Below are 12,821 nucleotides of genomic sequence, written 5' to 3' on the forward strand. Positions count from 1 at the left end.
CTGAAATGGAAAACTCTGGGCAGTTGGGAAATTAGGAAGAAGGCACCAGGAACTTCTATAGGATGGGACATCTGACAAAGTTATGCACTTTACCTTCCTATCCAATTTGTTAAGCTCAGATAACAGTGGCAGTAATAATGGCAAATTTAGCATTTCTAATGTGCCAGGCACTGGTGTTAATTACTAGTTCATTTACTTGCATTGTAACTCACTGGAGTAGATATTATCATACCCATTTCACAAATGAGGAGAGTGAGGTTCGAAGAAAAATGTCTTAGTCTTACAAAAACTGAGCTGGAACTTGAGTCTAAGTCCAACTACATGCCAAAGCCCACCGTTTTCACTGCTCAGATATACTACCTGCTCCAAAACATTCCCCTCTCTGTGTAGCCTTGGCTTTTGCACCTCCAGTGAAAGAACTTCCTGCTCCCCCAGGCAGTACATTCCATTTTCAAAGAGCTCTCATTTCTGAAAGACTTCCTTCTGCCGAGCCAAATATTTAACCGGTTTTGCTCTTCCAGGTAGTGGGGTGTATTCATCTTTCACCATTCTTTAAATATTTCACAGCACTCGTCAGGTGTTTCATGAAGCCTTTTGGACATGTCAAGTCAAGTTTAACTTTCCAAGTGTCCTCAATTATTCCTTGTGTAACATAAGTTTCTAGAGGTGTCCTGGAGGTGTGGGTTCTTCTAAGGCTGTGTTTGGAAATCTCTTCAAATGGGAGATTTGGAACCAAACCAATATTCCCCATGGGGTCTTTTGAAATGAGCCCTGCTGGCTTGGAGCTGGGTGCCCAGGCCTGCAGAGGCTGGCTCTTGCTGTGGTCCTGAGCCCCTCTGGGCATGTTACTGCTTCTGTTTCTGTTGGAATCTGAGCTGTCTTGGGCATGACGGGTACACTCTTCCATGGAGAAAAAGACATAAATGGAATCCACTTTTCTTCTTGGACTTCACAAAACTCCCTGAGGAGGATGAGGGGTTTGGTGTCTTCCTTTCTTTTGGGGGGCTCTCTGGAAAACCCAGACAAGTCCTGCTAAGATCCCATCTTCCTGGTCATAAAAGATCCTTCCAGAGGACTCCCCCAACCCCCTGAAATGAAGGTGCTTTCATTTGGAAAGCCAAAGAAAGATCTGATCAGAGTCTATAAAATCATGAGGGACATTAGAATTGGGGAGCAGCCTTGTAACTCGAAAGAACCACGGAGTTCTGTAGCAGTTCAACCAATCTGTTGGCCATACGCATCATCCAAATGACTATTGAGATCACTTCTGAGTATTTCAAGGGCAATGTGTATGTAGCATTTTAGTAATAATTCTTCCTCACCTGCAAAAGCATCTGAAAGGTTTCTGAGCACTTTTCTTTAGCCTCTATGCTTCTGCTCTGCTCCATATCACTTTTTTTCCTATGGAGGATAGGGGCAGTAACCTTATGCTTGTTTCCCTGTGTCATTTTGGAAATGAATTTGTTTATTTAACAACCTGTTTGTTTATTTATCCAGTCAGGGTGGGCACTCTCCTGCCAAGAGTACCATCATAACTGTCAAACACTTGCGATCTTTCTGCTGAATCAGGGGATGATATTTTTTTTCCTCAAAGCCATTCTGGGAATACCTGTTAAATACCCAAGTATAAGGCTACTTAAAGGCATTAGAATGTGTTGTATTCCGTATGAGAAAAGGAATTTCATAGCATGAAGGAGGAACTGGTTTTCTATTGATTTTTTTTTTTTTTCATTTTGAGAGATTGATTTAAAAAAAGGGGGGGGGGTTAAATATTACAGCAAAATTGCTCCAGGAACAAAAGATTATCACTCTGATTGTCTGCATTCCTCTTTGGCTTCCGTGTCCTAATAGACAGTGCCTTTGGGGATGTGGGATATCAGTTGACTGCTATAATCTCGGCACTCCTCCTGGTATTCGGGATTGGATTTAGGGAGAACACCTTTGACTTTGAGCTACATCTTGATTGCTAACACTTCCAGAGCACACAGGTTCCAAAGGTTTTGGCAAATGCTATTTGGGATTGCTGCATACAGAGGTGTATCAAAGGCAAGGCCATCACACATCCACTTAGGAATGTGGAATCTCATTCTTCTCCTTTCTTAAAAAGGACTCCACTGCTTAGAATGGGATGTGGGTTACTAAGGTAATGGAAGATGGTGAACTATGCAGATGAGCTTACTGCATATACATTTTTATGAATAGTGAGGTCTGTGATCTGGGCTGAAGTGTTCTCTTGTCAATTCCCATTGTGATGTAGGTATCAAAAGGTCAATGGAGCCACCCACAAGCTGTTGTTCAGACCAGTCTCTGTCTTCCTTATATTACTCCTTGGATCCCAAGGCGGTCACTGTTGAACTGTAATAATCGCCTCTGTCTTTCCTTTAGATGTAATCCTCTCTTCCTTAGGACGATGCGCAGATATGCGATGGTGATGAAACGTTTTCAGTTATTGCTGAAATTCTTCCCTCTCCAAGACAGAGATTGTCCATCTCTGGGGTTGTGCTTCTCAGATACAGGCATTCATACCTCAAGGATACCCTGTTGGGTGTCCAGGAGTCCTAAAGCTATGGGTTCAACATAATTTGAGGGTGTTTATTTTAAAAAATATTTATTTTGCGGGGGAGAGCATAGTTTAGTAATTTGCCTGGTACGTAATTTGAAGAATTACATTTATAGTAACTTAAACATAGTTATGTTATGGAACCAGAGGCAAACTGTATAGGATTCTAGGAATAAAAAAATGAAACATCAGGGACATTTCCTTCTTGCACTGGGCCTCTTCGTGCTGGTCTCCCAACTCCCTGGGGTCTACTTTGTCTCCTCAACTTGCTGGGAGCATGTTTGTGGAAAAGCCAGGGATGCACAGCCCGAGGGGGTCCAGACAGGGGAGGTGATGAATGTCTGAATCCGGCTGAAGCAGAAAAGCTGTGTGCTCCTGCACTGAGTGACACTGGGACGTGACCTGCAGCTGCTGGGAGCCGCCTGTTGGAAGTCATCCCCTCATTAACCCAGCCTGTTTGGAGCAGTTGCCCCAGGTGGACGCGTCCATACACTCTTGATCATCCCCCTGCTCAGTAAGGCCACACCTGGGAACTGACTGCTATTTTAGTTTCATATGATGTTCATTGCTGTTTTAAAATAAGACAAGTCAACGTGGCTTGGGACAAAGACTCCATCTGGCAGATTCTGCCTCAAGGAGAAATTAAGTGGTGCAACACTAAATGGGCTTATTAAGAGGTAGTTAAACAGCAAAAGAGGTTTGGAACCAACTGGATGCCATGGGGGAGCAGGAGAAAGGGGAAAATGCTTAAGGCTCATTTCTGAAGTATCTAGGCTTTATAAAAAGTTTCAGGGAACTGGAGTAGAGGGAATTTGTCACGAGAATTAGTTGTTTTGTGGAACTTCCTATTCAAAGTAGCGTGATGGGCAGACATGGGCTGTCTTTCAGGAAGCTTAAATGCCCAGTCCAGAATGCTTGGTGTTGCTACTGTGGGGTGAAAGGGGAATGCCAGGGGGAATGAGTGCAGCGTAGGGATTGAGAGCAGGGTTGAATCCCAGCTTCACTGCTTATGATCTGTGTGACTTTGGGCAAGTTGCTTAACATCTCTGTTTCTTCATCTGTCAATTGGAGGTAATATGTGCTCTTGCCTCTAAGGCTGTTGGAAGAATTGATGACATGACCCACATGAGGGACTGAGCTCAGGGCTTTTCAGTTAGTAAGAGCTCAATAAATACCAGCTTCCTTTATGATGATGTTAATGGTGATGATGATGATGACAATGATTGTTATTGTTATACTGAGGGCTAACCACACCTCTGCAGGCCCCTGCATTTTCTTCTTCATGCTATTTGGACATCCACTTTATGCTCATGATTACATTTCCTGCCTTGGGCCCAAGCACACGAAACCCTGCAAACATACCTTTCTCCCAAACCCAGAAAAGAGGGACCCAAGCTCAGCAGATTGAATGATTAGGGATTTGGAGCATAGCTATGAGGACAAATTCCAAGAAATTTTTATTCTTAGAATCTGGGCTGGAGGGAATTTGCTAGATCTTCAATTCAACCTCCACTGTTTGGATGAAGAAACAGGCTGGAAGAAGGGGAGTGACCCGGCCAAGATGCACATTGACAAAGATCAGGCTGAAACCTCTGCTCTTCCCATGGCTCCAAGGGGGAGAACCAAGGACTCTGTGGCTAATTCAGAAATGCTGGTAATGCCCAATTGTTTAGGCAGTTGTACGTTGAGGCAGAGGCAGTATTGTACAGTGGTTAAGAGCTTTGGAGTCAGGTGACCTGGATTTCAAGCTTGGAACCACCTGTTACATGCAGTGTGGCCTTGAACCTGCTACTCAACTTTCTGGCCTTCAGTTTATTCATCTATCAAATGGGACAAACCTGTTCCCCATGTTGTAGCGAAAGTTAAGATAGTATATAAAAAGTGCCTAATAACCTCGTAGCAAATGGCATTTACTGCTGCTATTATTATCATTATGCTTATGATTAGCTTGCAGCAGACAGGATCATGGCTATGGAGACAGTAGACTGGAGACTGCTGTAGTTGTCTATTTTCACGAGCCAATATTAATGAGGTGTGGTGCTTTCAGGCTAGTGGAGGCGCCAAGCAAGAGGGAGTAGAAATTGAAAAGGGTGAAAGGGCATGAGGCCTCAGACCCCGACCTGGCCCCAGGATGTGGACCAGAAGCTGAGGGAGTTACATGAAAGGCAGCCTGAGTCTGGGGCCTGGACACAGTGAGGGCAACTGTGTTCTCTTCACCTCACTGGTCTTTGCCCCTGCACCTGCCGGTCTGCTACAGACCACAATGGGCAGAGGTAGACTTGCAGGGCTTTGGAAAGCACCAGAAAGGAACAGCTCAGGCCAGAGGAGCACTAAGAGACCAGGACCCCCGGCTTGCCTGAAAATATTGGAGGACATGAGTGACATTCGCCATACCTGACAATGCCCAGATTTATCTGAGGAGGCTTGAGGATTAGGAATGAGTACTAAAGTTCCAAATTAGCAGGTTGGGGATGATGACTGAAATTGGGGCATTTCTATTAATGTGACTTAATTCTCACCCCAAGGTTGGTTAGGCCTGGCACATTTGGGTCATGTTTGTATAGCGTAAAGTTCTTTGGATGTTGAATCCCCTGGTCTGAGGCTAACCTATACACAGAGAGTAGAACTGAGCACAGAATGTCACCAAGCAGTGATGGAGTGATGGCCACAGAAACACCGTGCTTCAGAGGAGAGGGGAGTCACCGGTGCTGTCTGGCAATGTCACGGCCACAGTTATGAATACCACAGCTGGGAGTATTCAAGGGCATGAATGCTACCCCAATGCCCTTCTTCTAACCTCTGCAGATCCAAACACTACCTTTCTCTTTTCACTCCTGGGTACTAAACACCACTGGTGCACGTCTTATTGCCACACTTCCTTGCATATTATGGTCCTGTTTTCCTAATCATTTCATGCATTTCCTGTTTTTAACTATGTGATAAGTTGGCTGAGAGCTGGGATGATCCCGAGTCTTAGATTTTGTTACCTACATAGGGTCGGGAAAGGTGTCTAGCACATGGGGAGTGTTGAGTAAATATTTATTAATTGATTCTTTGTAGGTTTGTCTTGAACATGAGGCAGTAGAAGTTTTTGATAACCTTTCGCCATTTTAACATCCAATCTATTTTTTTATTATTATCATTGTTATGGACTCTCCAGTGAAGTCCATAATAATGATATATCATAAGCTTACACGTATTGAGTGCCTGTAATAAACCCAGCACTTAACCTACACTACCATTTAGCCACCTAAGAGTGAAATCACATTCATTATTACTATTATCTCTCTTTCATAGATGAGGAAACTGAGACCCAGAAAGCTTATCTAACTTGCATAAGGTCACCCAGATGTGTCTACCAGGACACATGAGTAACAGCCATGGGAATTTGTGGCTCTGTTTGAATGAAGTACAAAGCAGATGAAATCTCAGGAGAAGGTTACATAAACCCAGCAGAGGCTGGGTTGAGAACAGGAGCCTCCCTTTTGGAATTCTGAACTCCTTAGCTATAAATCACCACCCACCAAAATACAAATCATGCCTGGTGACGAGAGTGCAGAGCTTCAGGGACACCTGAATTCTTGTTTTGTGACTCTCCCACCATTGAATTTTGGAGAAGACCTAACGTTTTCTCTCCTGAAATGTCAAGCAGACTTGGCCCCAGTGGTTTATGGCTCTGTGAGCCCAGAGCGAGGCAGTGGGAGTAGTGTGGGCACTTGCAAAACTGGTGCTTTGGTTTGCTGGTGCCAAATGCACAGCAAAGACCTGAGGCTGGAGGCAGCGGGCTGTAGGTCTGTACACTTCAGCCAGTGTCTCTTTTCTTTGTCATACTTCAAATGACACTGGATGTTGCTCTGTTTTTCTCATTTTTCAGTCTTCCCCAAGGCCCGTTTGGAGTCAAGTTCTATGGTGAAAAATTTTTGTCTTCTCTCATGCAGTTCCAGACTTCAGTCAATGGTCTTTCTCACTCTGCTTGGGTCAAGCTCATGGTGACTTCTTGCTATTGGGGTATAGAACTCCCCTTAGCAATATCTCAGCTATTTTCTGAGTGCTCCTGAATGCCAGGCACTATGTTGAGCATTTTACATGCAGTATCTCCTTTAATACTTGCAGCAATCCCAGTGTGTAGTTTTAGGGTGAAGGTGGGTTTATGACTATTTTGATGGTAGGATGGCCCTGACAAAGTTTACATTCTGCACTATCAATCACCTTATCTTCTTTTGGGGGTTTCCCAGAGAACTGTTATCCAGAGGAAATAATAGTAGAATGGGGACCAAATAATTGCTTTATTAACAGCTGCACAAATACAATATTCTAATGCATACTCTATGTTAGAAGTTGGGTTGGACCAAGTGGCTTAGGCTCTTGGCTAGATGAGGCTACCTACACCCCTTCCCTGAATCTAAATCTTGGTATGGATGTGCTTGGGTATGCTATGGATAGGAAAGGGAGAAAGAGGATCAGACTCCAGAGGGGTTTCCTGAATTCATATTTTAAAATCCTTCCACATAGGATAGGAGAAAAAACGAGAAAGCAGAGCATAGATTTTTGCTTTTAAAACATTTTAACCCTGCCCACTGGTAAATGTGACTCAGTGAGTGTCCTCAGCTTTTACCAACAAAATTAGAAACTCCTCCCTTTTCTGTGTGGGGAACATAATAAGGAAGTTGAAGGCTGAGCCTGGGACTAGCACTGAAAAAATCAGAGTTGAAGTGATTAGAAATGAAAAACAAAAACACTACTTAGTGCTACGTATGGTGCAGGCTCTGGGTTACATGGTTTATGAGGGTTATCTCATTTGCTAGTACTTTCCCCATTGTACAGATGTTGAAATGGAGGCTCAAGTGATTAACTAACTGTCTATGTCCATACATTTGGTAAGTGGCAGCTGTGAGACAAGCCCAGGTTTGATGCCAAAACCCTTGATGGAAGCATCCAGAAAGATCATTGTTGGAATCATCCAGAAAGATCATTGTTGAAACTGCTTTCCTTCCCTCCTGTGGCACTGCATTCTCTAGTTTGTTTCTACAGTAGTGTCATGTTCAGCCCTCTTACATGTCATCTGCACATCTTTTCACAAAACAGACCCTAGAGAGATCATGGTCACTATTTAGAAATGAGACAAATGGGGCCCGGACTGCTTACGTGGCTTCATTTAGGTCATACAGTTAATTAATGACATAACCAGGATCAGAACCTCTAGTTTCCTCTTTCATAGATTTTCCAGTGGGGACACAGGCATGAAAGCATCTGACAGACAAATAAAAACAGGTTGCAGGCCAGACTGGATGCTCAGTGCTGTGCTATCGGAGGACTGGCCATTCTTCTGTAGTACACAGAATTATTTTTGTTATAACAGCCATCTGACCTACAGAAGAGAGACTCTCCAAGTCTTTGTAAAAAGTCAGATTTTAAAAAATTCGAATCTATGTAATTCTTCCCCTAAGTTTCTGGCGTTTCTTGGTCCTGGTCTTTCTGATACCAGTGTCAGCCACACATACAACTTTTAGTTGGCACATGAGCAGACTGTGAGCTGAAATGTGTGCCCTCTGCCTGGCTCAATGTTGCTTTTCCTTCAAAGTCCTCCCAAAATGTCACCTCTTCAGGAAGGCTTCCCTCAGCTTTGATGTTTCTTTGCATGCAGATGAGTCACCACATCCTTTTCACTACTGTGTCCCTTTGTCCATAGGATACCAAAGCACACGGTCACTGTAGTTATTTACAAGTGTGTGGCCCCTGGACTGAGAGCCCCCTGAAGTCACACAGGACCTCCTGCAGTGGTGCACACACACTGAGTCCTGAATTCATATGTGCTAAACAGATAAATAAGTGACTGACTGCGACTGCTGAAATTCTGGAAAGTCTTTGTTTCATTACAATGTAAGGGCAAAACTACTCTGGATTCCCTTGGTTCCCATTCCTCCTTTCAAACTGCATGTTTTCTGAATACAAATAAAAATTCACTAAGCTGGATGGAAAAATACAAATCTCTTGCTGGGTATAGCTTCTAGATTCATTAAACTGAGACCTGGGAGAAACTAAGCTAATATAATTCTGAAGCTAATTTCTCCTTGAAGTCATTCCATAAATCTGATTAATGGGTCACCTTTAGACCACAAGCACAGTTGCTATATTAAAAGAAAATGCTCTAACAGGATTGTAATACTGTTAACAAGCCTTCTGCTATTTGCAAAAAGACATTTTTTTCACAATATATATAAGTCTTGGCTGAATAATGCATGTGATTAGGTTGTGAGCAAAATTCTAAGGGCCCTACTATTCAATCACACAAAAATAAAATTAAAAAGGGGCATCAGTTTCTCAAATGTGTAAATCTGAAATGGATAGAATGGATATAGCCCATGTATAAGATATACGCATTTATGTTGTTTCTCAGAAAAAAAAAAATTCTCAGATCTTCTATTCTTCTCCTGACAGCCCTTATGTGTCATTGATATTTGACAAAAGGATATTCCCTTTAGCATCCATCAGTTAAGATAATAGCTAACATTTATCTAGCATTTCCTAGCTTCCTATTCTGGGGTCTTTCATAGAATCAATCCACATCAGAGTTAGAAGAACCTTAGGGACATTATTTTAGTCCGTTTTGTGTTGCTATAACAGAAATACCTGAGACTGGGTAATTTATAAGAAAAAGAGGTTTATTTCGCTTACGATTCTGGGACAGCTGCATCTGGCATGGGCCTCAGGCTGCTTCTACTCATGGTGGAAAGTGGCAGGCAGCCAGCGGGTACAAGCAGATCACATGGCGAGAGGAAGCAAGAGAGAGGAAGCAAGACAGAGAGAGAAAGTGCCAAGGTCTTTTTAAGCAAGGAGCTCTCACAGGAACTAATAGAGCAAGAACTCACTCATTATTCCCCCTCCCCCAGGGAGAGCACTAATCCATTCGTGAGGGATCCGCCCCCATGACTCAATCGGTTTCCAACACTGCCACATTGGAGATCAAATTTCCACATGAGTTTTGGAGGGGACAACACATCCAAACTCCATCAGACATATAGTACAGAATGTTCCAAAGTGTGTGCAGTTCTGCTAATACATGGAAAGTAATTTACAGAGTCAAGTTTCAAACAAATTTTAAAATGATAGTGTTGAGGACATTGGAAGTGGCCTCTCCAACATCTGTTTTTCTTTTTTTGGAAACCATCTCATTTTTTTCATTTGGGTTTTATATCTTCCCTGAATAGCCCATGTGCTTTCAAGGAAGCTGACTTCATACTAGGGGATTGTGTCTCAGGTATAACCTAATTAGCATAATCCCATCTCCTGCCCCTAGGGATGGGCATGTGACCCTCTGGGGGCCACTAGGATGTAAGGAGGGTCTAGGGAGTAAGCTTCCATGAGCTTCAAATAGGGCTACCAGAAGTGTCTTTCCTTTTTCTGTTGTGGATTATCACATGTAGATGTGAGGGCTGGAGCTTCTGCAGCCATAATTGCCATGAGGAAAATCTGTCTGAGGGTTATGGTGATACAGAAAGGGAGCTGAATGAAAAGGATTGATGATAGCTGAATCTACAATGCTGATCACATCACCATGCTGGTCACCTGCCCACCTCAGGACATTTGTAGTGACTTATGACAACAAAGTCCTTTTATTGTTTAAACCTGTTTGAGTTGAAGGTTTTGCTACCTGCAGTGGTGAACATCTCAACTGATACAGCTGAGTTAAACAAAACTGAATAGGTTATTTACTGTGGGTTGTCCAAGAACCTCACTATATTAATGTGCATTGCTAGACTCAAGAGAAGCATCATGCATATACTGTTTCCCACACTTATTTGGCTGTGGGTTCTTTTTTTTCAAAGCGCATGTCACAGGACAAGATCTAGTCTCAGTCCCAAGTTTTACATAAGTGGATACTGAGATCCAGAGATTTAAATGACTTTCTTAAGCTATTAATAGTTAGTTGCAGATCTGGGCCTAGAGTACAGGTCTCTGCCTCTCAGGTCTGCATTCTCAGCTCAAGGTCATACCCCCTCTCTGTCTAAGAGGATGAACCTCAAAAGAATGATCTAGTTACTCTTTCACAGATGCACTGTATTCCTAGGATGTTATAAAGCAAACTTTGCAAATTAGGGGGCTCACAGGCAAAATAAAACTTTAGGTGAAATAAAATAGATCTGAAGTATTTAAAAAAATTATATCAGTTGGCAACACTTAAAAATCAGGTTATTTCAAACAAAAATTTTACTTTCTAGATCCCCTAACAAAACTCAGTCTAGCAACAACATTCCTCTACTTTCACATGGTAACAACCACGAGGAACTGAGTGGCCAGCTCTGCCTCCTGGGATTAAGGCATGGCCTTCCCGGTTTGCCACCGTCCCCACCATTCCCTATCACATCCTAATGCTGATGCCAAGGATCACTTGCCACTTATCAGTACAGAGTAATACTGCTTTTCTTTTTAGATCCAGTCCATTTTATTTAATTAACTCTTGGTTCCTGTCACCAATTATTTTGCTATACTTGAAAAAGTAAAATTTCCCAAAGTTAGGTATTAAAAAATATTTCCAAGATCTAATAAGTTTGGAGCAACGCTGAGTTAATTGAAGATGAACAGGTTTCTTTACTGTGTATCTTTTCTTAGTCCTTCATGAGCCATGGGTCAGTAGGACCAGCATACAGTTTTTGGCCATAGATATCTTTTTTTCAGAGACCATCTCTTTGTCATTGTTATTCCACTGAATCCACTTTGGGAAATACTGCCGTGAAAACCCTTTATGTCCCTCCCTGCCAGTGAGCTGGTAGACTAATGTCTCTTTTTTCTAGATTGTTATCATCTCCATTTTCTGATATTCCCTGAAAGCTATTTTGAGAACAAAACAACAGCCTGCCCTAGGTTGGGCCAGCTCTTAGCACAGGTGAGTCTGAGCTCATCCCCAAGAATAGGCGCATTAATCTGGGACGTTCTGGCAGAGCAGGGAGAACAGGACCAGGCTCGCTGTGGTCCACACACATTCCTCCCCAAGGAACCAGCTCCCTGGTCACCACTGTGCATCTTCTATGAAAAACATAAGAAAGGACAAAGGTGGAAAACAAAAACCGACAGATTAGTGCCAAAAGAAAAAATTTGCTTTCTTAAAAACTGCCTCTTCCTAGAAAGACATCACACCCCAGTATTTTTTGTTGTTGTTGTTGTCCTCTCTTTATAATTTCCTTACTCAAAGGTGAGGAACAACTAAATCTCAATTCTAGGTGTCCAGAGTGCTCACAGCATTCAAGACAATTAGATCTAGTTGGAAAAAAAGAAAAAATCACTTCAGATTAATTTTTCCAGACATGCAATTGTGGTCCTCCAAGCAAAGAGGCCAGGAGCATTTGCTGCTGAGGGACAAGCACCGAGTTTCTCTGAGGGGTTCTTTGGAGACAAGTATGTCCTTATGTGAGTCTCCCTGGAGGCTTCCCATGGCTACAACTTTCCAAGTGGACTTTGGTTTATAAACCCTTTCATCAGCCCGCTCCAAATAGGTCAACTTTTATTTTCCTGGGAAAGAGAACCCCTCCTTAGAAGTAAGCAGTTCCTAACTGATTGCTGTGCACACTTTGAATCAAGCCCCTTTCCTTCCAACAATGACCAGAATGAAACTTCTGCAGAACTGGGGTTGATAAAGTCAGAGGGAATAAGACAGGCCTATGGTGTTCCTTGAGCAAGATAGATGTTTTCCTATTTGGCAAGAAATCAAGCCTTCACCTGCTTAGCATTTCAATCATCTAAAGCTGCTATCTGCTACCACAGTAAACATTTTGTCACTGTATAGTCTCTCCATAAACCCAGACTCAACTCCCTTGCTTCTTTTGGGGCTTTGTGGCTTGTCACAAAGTTGGGACACTCTAACTCTGTCTGATCCTTACCAGATGAGAGCATGTTCTATCCCTTTTAACAACCCACTTTGACCATCTGTTCAATGATAGCTTTGTAAAACAACAAAATATACAAAATGGCGTCAAATAATGTGGTGAGCCAGGATGTCTGCCGTCTTTGCTTTGGTTGGGACAACACAGAGAGGAAGCTCAAGAACGAGCTCAACACAGAGAGGAAGCCTTAACGATGGAGCTCATACAAGTTTTATATACTAACAATGAAGCAATTGCTGTCTGCACTTACCACGCATTTATTCTATGTCAGGTGTAAAGCTAAGGATTTTCTAATAATCATCTCATGTAATTCTTACGATGACCTCCAGAATTGTTTCAATTTAATGAATGATAAAATGAGGCTCAGAGAGATTATGTCACTT

The 12,821-nt window shown here is 42.6% G+C and overlaps 1 protein-coding gene across 1 annotated transcript in view; it reads right to left on the reverse strand.

Moving 5' to 3' along the window:
* ATP10B (ATPase phospholipid transporting 10B (putative)) overlaps positions 1 to 12,821 on the reverse strand; it is a 108,726-nt gene that overhangs the window by 92,831 nt on the left and 3,074 nt on the right. The gene's annotated exons all lie outside the window — the stretch shown is intronic.

The sequence above is a fragment of the Cynocephalus volans genome, chromosome 2 (genome assembly GCF_027409185.1).
Source record: "Cynocephalus volans isolate mCynVol1 chromosome 2, mCynVol1.pri, whole genome shotgun sequence".
NCBI lineage: Eukaryota > Metazoa > Chordata > Mammalia > Dermoptera > Cynocephalidae > Cynocephalus > Cynocephalus volans.